The sequence below is a fragment of the Corapipo altera genome, unplaced genomic scaffold, assembly GCF_003945725.1.
Source record: "Corapipo altera isolate COAL_440 unplaced genomic scaffold, ASM394572v1 71, whole genome shotgun sequence".
NCBI classification, from domain to species: domain Eukaryota; kingdom Metazoa; phylum Chordata; class Aves; order Passeriformes; family Pipridae; genus Corapipo; species Corapipo altera.
In genome coordinates, this window is record NW_020884916.1 from 2,346,690 (window position 1) to 2,353,447 (window position 6,758).

General features: G+C 47.2%; 1 long non-coding RNA gene across 1 annotated transcript; it reads right to left on the reverse strand.

Annotated features, from left to right (window-relative positions):
- Positions 1-591: 591 nt before the first annotated feature.
- Positions 592-6,428, reverse strand: LOC113953070. Its single transcript, XR_003529731.1, has 3 exons — positions 6,329-6,428; positions 1,244-1,393; positions 592-1,155 (listed from the first exon to the last, which is right to left on the reverse strand). It is a non-coding gene; the product is annotated as an uncharacterized LOC113953070 (long non-coding RNA).
- Between the last annotated feature and the right edge of the window lie 330 nt (positions 6,429-6,758).

Genomic DNA, 6,758 nt, shown 5'->3' on the forward strand with positions numbered 1-6,758 from the left:
CTGGAAGAGGCAAAAAAAAAAGTGCACTTAGGTGGAAATGACTTGTCTTCTTTGCCAATTTACCTCATTACTATTTCTGGAAAACCTGCTTAATTTTTCATGGCAGAGCATATAAAACCAAGCTCCTTTTAATGAGGAAAATGCTGAGAAATGGATTTTGCCAGGGTGTCAAAGCAGCTATGAGCAAATCCAGCTGTTATGGGACTCTGAACAAATGTTGTTTGTTTAATAGTTCAAATTTGCTAACTTTGGTTTTGTTGTGGTTTCCCCTCCACCCCAAATTATTCTTAAGCCAAAACAGTGGGGACTCCAAAGATCAGTTAAATTTTCTGCAGATTTTTAAAAGCAAAAAGGACATTAGGGTCAGATGCTCCTGTCTGCTGTGTAACTAGGCAGGAAAAATATTGATAATCCTCATCTAGCTTGTAATTTATCCTGATTAAGAGTTCTGGGTTTGTTTTTATTCTTTTTTTTTTTTGTGTATGTTTAAGATGGAGTTGGGCAGTTTTGACTGAAGGCACTGAGGGGCAAAATCCACATCCTCTGTTGGTAAAAAAAAACAACTATAAAGCATGTCCTGCTTCCAACCTGGATTTCTTTAGTTTCAGCTTTAAGCCACCACTTTTTGTTCTGCCTTTGCTCGATTAGAGAGACCTTTACTGTCTCAGAGCTGGGTTGGAAAGACCAACAAAGCCATTCACTCTGTCAACAGGCAAATAAAACCTGGCTTTGGTGTGAAGTTCAGCATCCCTGAGGCTGATCCCTATTGCTCTGCAGGTGGCTGTGGTCTGCACTTTCCTCCCTCCTGGTGTTTAGAAACTCAGGGGCTCTCAGAATCCTTCTCTGGGCGTGTAGGGGTGCCAATATTTACACAGAAAACGAAAGTGTTCAGTGTCTTCTGCCCCTTAGAAACACCCATGGGAAGTGATGCTCGAGCTTTGGGATTCCTGGGGTTTCTGAGGGTTGTGTCAGCTGCCCAACCTCAAAGAGTGCAGTTAATTGGAGGGCTTTAAAGCACACTGGAGTGTCATAGATAGTACCATTTTCTGACCTGGTACATCCCACAGCTCTGAATTGCTCACTCAAGTGCCTTTTGCTGACACCTTCCACATTTCACCTTCTGTATTCACTTGCAAAGTGCCAATTTGCTGCCTGCTGAAAGACCAAAAGAAAAGGACATCAGGTTGTTGAGATTCCTTGAAAATTCCAAGCTGTCTCTGTTTAGGTCAGGCTGCTTCATTACCAGGAGCACTTTGGTGGATGAGGAGGGAGATGTGATGTGAAGTCTGAGATGCTGCTGCTCAGGAGAATTCAGATCCTTTCCATGGAGTGTCTCTTCCCATGGCACAGTGACATTCAAATGACAACCAGCAGTGACAACATCACTGCTGTACTGTGGGACATCAGAGCAGGGAGGCAGGCAGGGTTAAAAAAAAACCCAGGGAGAAGCAGTGTTCAATCACAAATATTGAATGTTTTGTAGTCAGCAGTGCTGTCTCAGAGCTCCAGACCCAGCTGATTGCTCCCAGTGCAGGAGGTAGAGTGAAGAATTAAAGGGCAGCATGTGAAGACAGAGGAGTTTGTGCTGGTTTGCTGCCTGTCTTTTTTTGTGTGAATGCTGTCAGTGTTACTGCCATTGAGAGCCTGCCACCTCCTGAGCCAGGCCTGCTCCCACTGGGCTCTATCCCAGCCTTCCTCCCAGCTCAGGCCAGCAGGGATGCTCCCATGAGTGGTGTCTTGTGAAGAAGAATAAAAAAAAAAAAAACCCCGCCCCACTCCACTGAGTGAGATACAATATTTTTCAATCCCAGAGTTATTTAGACTTCATGTGTCTTTGGCAAGACACAGAAATCCTCAGTATGAGGTTGAATGGCTCAAGGGCTGAGAGAAGAAGAGGTAAATAATTCTGCTGTTTGATACAGAGATGGCTTTGTCCCTGTTTGTCACATGTGATCGATGTCACCCACTGGTCCCCTATTGTTATTCTGTTGTCGCCTGTCACAGTCACACCTTCCTTTGAATCCTGCTCTTGTCTCTTTTCCCTCTTCCCTTCCCTCCTGACACGGGGCTTGTGAGTAATTTATGTACGACAATATGAGACTAATTCTGTTATTATGTCAGAGGGAAATTGAATCTGGGGTTTCAGAGCTGCATCGGGGAGAGATCTTCAAATGAATCTGGAGTGCAGGAAAACTCCGTGTTCGATTCGCTCGCTTGTCACACTGCCTGCCAGATTAAGTCATTATGAAGGGCAGAGAGGAGGAGAGATGAGGGGGAAAAAAAACCCACAGGAGCTGCACTGAGAAATGAAAGGGAAAGGAGGAGAGGACAGGAGAACGAAGAGCAAAAATGAAAGGAACAAATGAGATGGCAAACACAGCAAACGAGGGTGTTGGCAGAGTGTTCAACCGAACTGTGCTTGAGACACAGTGAAGCAAAAACGTGGCTCAGCCTAAAGTTTAGACCCTTCCTAAGTGCCCAGCCAGTGCAGGGAACAGTGCTGCCCATGTGTGCCAGTCATGGAGAGCGGGATAGCCCTGCAGAGCCCTCCTGGGATCCGGGGGGATGCTCCCTTCTCCCTGCACTGCCGGCCCACAGATGGGCTCAGTCTCTGCACAGAGGCTCCTGTCCCTTCGTGTTGGCAACAGGGAACTCAGTCCTGGCCACTGAGCTGCCTGGCTGAGGGGACAGCATGTGTCCCAGGGGACAGCATGTGTCCCACATGTCATCTGCAGCTTTTGCTGATTGTGTTTGTCATCATTTGCTTCTGGTGTGTCACCAGAGAACGTGAGCAAGCCTTAATTTGGGGTCTGGGATGGTCCCATCCCAGCTGGGTTCAGCTGTGTCAGTGCAAAGGGGAGCTGGAACACAGGGAGAAGGACAGAGCAGATTTAGATGATCTTTTTCTTTTAGCAGGTCAGTTGTGCTACATTCAAACCACAGGTTAAAGAGGAAAAGCTCGTTGGTGGGGTTGTGTTCTCAGTGCTCCGTGAGCTGCACTTGCTCTTGGATATTCCTGAGCTGCAGCTGCAAACAAAACCCCACTTTGTGCTGGAGAATGCTGGAATTAACCCAGTCCTGCTCCCTCTCTGGCACAATTGGCACAGAAGTGTGTAGGTGCTGAACTCCCCTGAGTTTGTTCTGGGCACTGTTTGCACAAGTTTGCCCCCAGCTATTGTTGGGGGTTCTGCTAATCCTGTGTGTACAAGGACTGGCAGCTCCACCACCCTCTCACACCTCCCCTATTCAGCAGCATCTATCACTTGAGTTCCTGATGCTGCTTTACTATTAATTGGCTTGTGTAATCTCTGAGATTGTTATTTATTAATAGATTGTTCTGAGCATAGCAAAGTTCATTATTTAAAGCAGGAGACCGAGAGAGATCCAGGGGAACAGATGGATGCATGGAAGTATCAGAAGAAGGACTAGTTAAAATTCTAAGCATGTGCTGAGCCTTGACAAAGGATGGAAAACAGAATCAATCATCATTATCTGGGAGAAAAGCCATCAGTCTGTGTTTAAAATAAGCACTTTGTGTATTAAGCCCACGATGCCAGACTTGTGAGAGTTTTGCCTGGTAGCTGCAGACCCTGGGGTTAGATGGGTGACTGGGGAGCACAGAACAGCAGAGCAGAAGGGAACGAGGTGTATAAGCTTGAAAATAGCAGGAGAGCTGGTTTTTGATGTCCCCCAGTTCTGAGTGGGTGCAGACAATGGTGTTATTTATGGCTGTGGTGGTTAAAGTCCCCCCTGCAATGGCAGTGCCTTTCAGGTGCTACCCAAGGGCTGCCCTGGGCATCTGCTGTGGAAAACAGGCTTGGAAAAGACTCCTAATATTCATCCTAATACAAGAACTTTCCCTTAGAATGGTTTGATTTCCCAGCAGAGTGCTCAGCTCACCTCACAAGGAGGGCTCTCATTGCCTGTAAGAGCTGGGGAGGTGCCACCACCAAAGAATGGAAGTGCCAAATGGGAAGAAGGGCAAATTTAGGACCTACAAGGGATTTTTGAGTCAGCCAAGCCTTAATGATGGGTCAAATAAGTCATAGCAAGGCCAAGTCACTGTCACACTGAGTCAATGACAAAGATGAGATGAGAATTTAGGAGTTTTAAATCTCAGACAGTTCTCCAAACCCCAGTTCCCGACATGTTTGGGTGGGTTTTTGTTTTGTTTTTTTTTTTTTGCTTAGCTAAGTTATTCTGGTACTTGCAAACACAAAAGCTTCCTTCCACAACAAATAAAATGTTATTAAACATAATATCTCTGTTGGACCCCTGCTTGTGAAAGCAAAGGTCAGTTCCATTGCGAACTGTCGCTAAAATGACTCTAATTGCATCCAATTTTCCAGATAGGAATTTATCTCCCATTAGCAGGCCCTGCAATGCTCAGCTGTAATAGCCAAGCCAGGGATGCTGCTGCTCTGAGCTACCTCCCACTAATTGGTTAATTGTGGAGCTCTTTGGTAAGAGGTGAACAGAGCTTGTATTTTTATTTTTTTTTTCCCCTCTAAACATATAACTTTTATATGCTGGCTGTTCCTCCAAACCAGGTTATTTCTGGCCGTGTCCTGGATGTGCTTTTACCTCGAACCCATGGCAGCTTCCTGGGCTGCCTCAGCCCAAGGCACACTCAGCATCTCCTTTCTGTCCCTCTCAGCTCCAAGCTGTGTGTTTGGAACCTTTTCTTTGCCCATCCCATGTTGACATGGCAGTTGCTGCTGGTTGTTTAATCCCCACACAAGCAGGACTCAATTTTTATAGTTGGCCAAACACCTTTTTCTGACAACCCTTCTCCAGCTTCCTCCTAAACTCTGAGATTTCCTGGTGTGTAACCTGGCAGGCAGCAGCATTTCTCCCTCCCCCAGTGAGCTCTTCTCCCTTGGAGCCATTTAGAGGCTTTTAAACTCTCCCTGCCTCCTAATGTGGCTCTTGCTTGTGCTGAGAGGGCAACTGGAGATCATCTAATAATGTACAATTTCACTTCTCTTTTTTTCTCCCTCTCATTGAGCATGGACAGATTGCTCTTAACCTGCTTATCCCCTTCATACCTGGCTTCCTTTTTTTTTTTTTAATACCTGAAAATGTCAGAAAAGGGGGGAAATGAATAATGCTTTGTGTTCTTAACATCTGCATCTTTTACAAGAAAGGGGTGGGAGAGAAGCAGCTTTGGGGGGATTTCTGCAAAGATCCTTCCAGAGCTGCTGGAAGAATTCAGATGATGGATTTGGGGCTGTCAGGTCCATCAATGCTTTCATGAGATGTTTTGCAGAGCCCAGTAGAGGAAAATGATGGCTGGACATGTGGGAGATGAATCCTGAAACGATTCATTGATGTTTTCTTAGTCCTTGTTTGGGGCTAAACTGCCCCTGGTTTTCCTGAGTTTTGTCTGGTAGTGACTTCAGGGCTTGTTCTTGCTTGGGATGGGGCAACAGAGAAATAACTACTGGGTATGGAGAGGGTATTGATACCACCCCATTCTGCCCCTGATGCTCTCATGGCACAGGGTGCCCAGAGAAGCTGTGGCTGCCCCTGGATCCCTGGAAGTGTCCAAGGCCAGGTTGGACAGGGCTTGGAGCAACCTGGGCTGGTGGAAGGTGTCCCTGCCCATGGCAGGGGGTGGAATGAGATGATATTTAAGGTCCCTTCCAGCCCAAACCATTCTGTGATTGTAAAAGAACCTTCCTCTTTCTGTAGTTTGAGAATCCAGCCATGAAGAAGAGTTCTGGGAGCTTTTCCTTAGCAAAGGGCATTGAAATGGTCCTGGTGAACATTTAAAAAGCTCCCAAAAGATGAGCACCAACCTGTCCTCCCCAGTAAGTCTTATCCCAACAGCTTGAGAAATGAGTTGGCAATCACAAAAACGTGGCTCTTCAGCCCCAAATTTGCAGTAGCTTCATCACACTTGCAGATTATATTGGTGCCTGAGCCACGAGTGTCCCTGTGCCCACCCAGCCCTGTGCCCACCCAGCCCCGTGCCCAGCCAGGCCAACACAGGCCAGAAATAGTCCTTGCTGGCCAGGATAATACATGAGCAAACAGATGAAGGAGGTGGACATGGGGATTAGCACTTGTTTCACCAGCTGTCCTTCTCTGTGTACCCTCCCCTTGGACATCCCTGCTCCTTGGCAAGGGGCTGGATCCAGGCTGAGCAGGGGAGAGGGACAGAGGGGGGTGGAACATCCTTCCCAACCTGATGCTGAGAGCATGGCTGAGCCCCAAAGAAAGTCCAGGGCTCTGTTTTAGTAGTTTTTCAAAGTTAATTTCTGTGGAAGTGGAATGAAGTGTTAGTGGGGTGAGTCCTCCCTGTCTCAGGATGAGTTTGTCTCACCTCAGTGGGATTGGGAGCACAGCTTCCTCCAGGCTGCTCTTGCCCTTTCTAAGAGCCACCTTAGCACGGAGAAAATAACTGTAAATGCTGCCAATCCATCACAAAGGGAGTGGATCAACCCCAGTTCTCCATGTCCTTGGCTGTCACAAACCATTTGGAACCCTGGCCCTGAGAGACAGGACAGTGGCTTCCATTTAGGCTCCTCTCCAGGGGGGATCTGAGCGGGGCTGGGAGGGGGGTGATGGATGGTAAGTTTAGCAAACGAAGTCTGAGGGATCAATAGAAGAATATACAACCCATGTATCATGCAAGTTCCCCTTGTCTGTGCAGCACTAAATCAAAAATGATGAATGGCAGGCTCCTCAACCTTGGCACCTCCGGCCTCCCCCAGAGGAGCAGCATCCAGTGACTGATACGGATTATGCTGCTT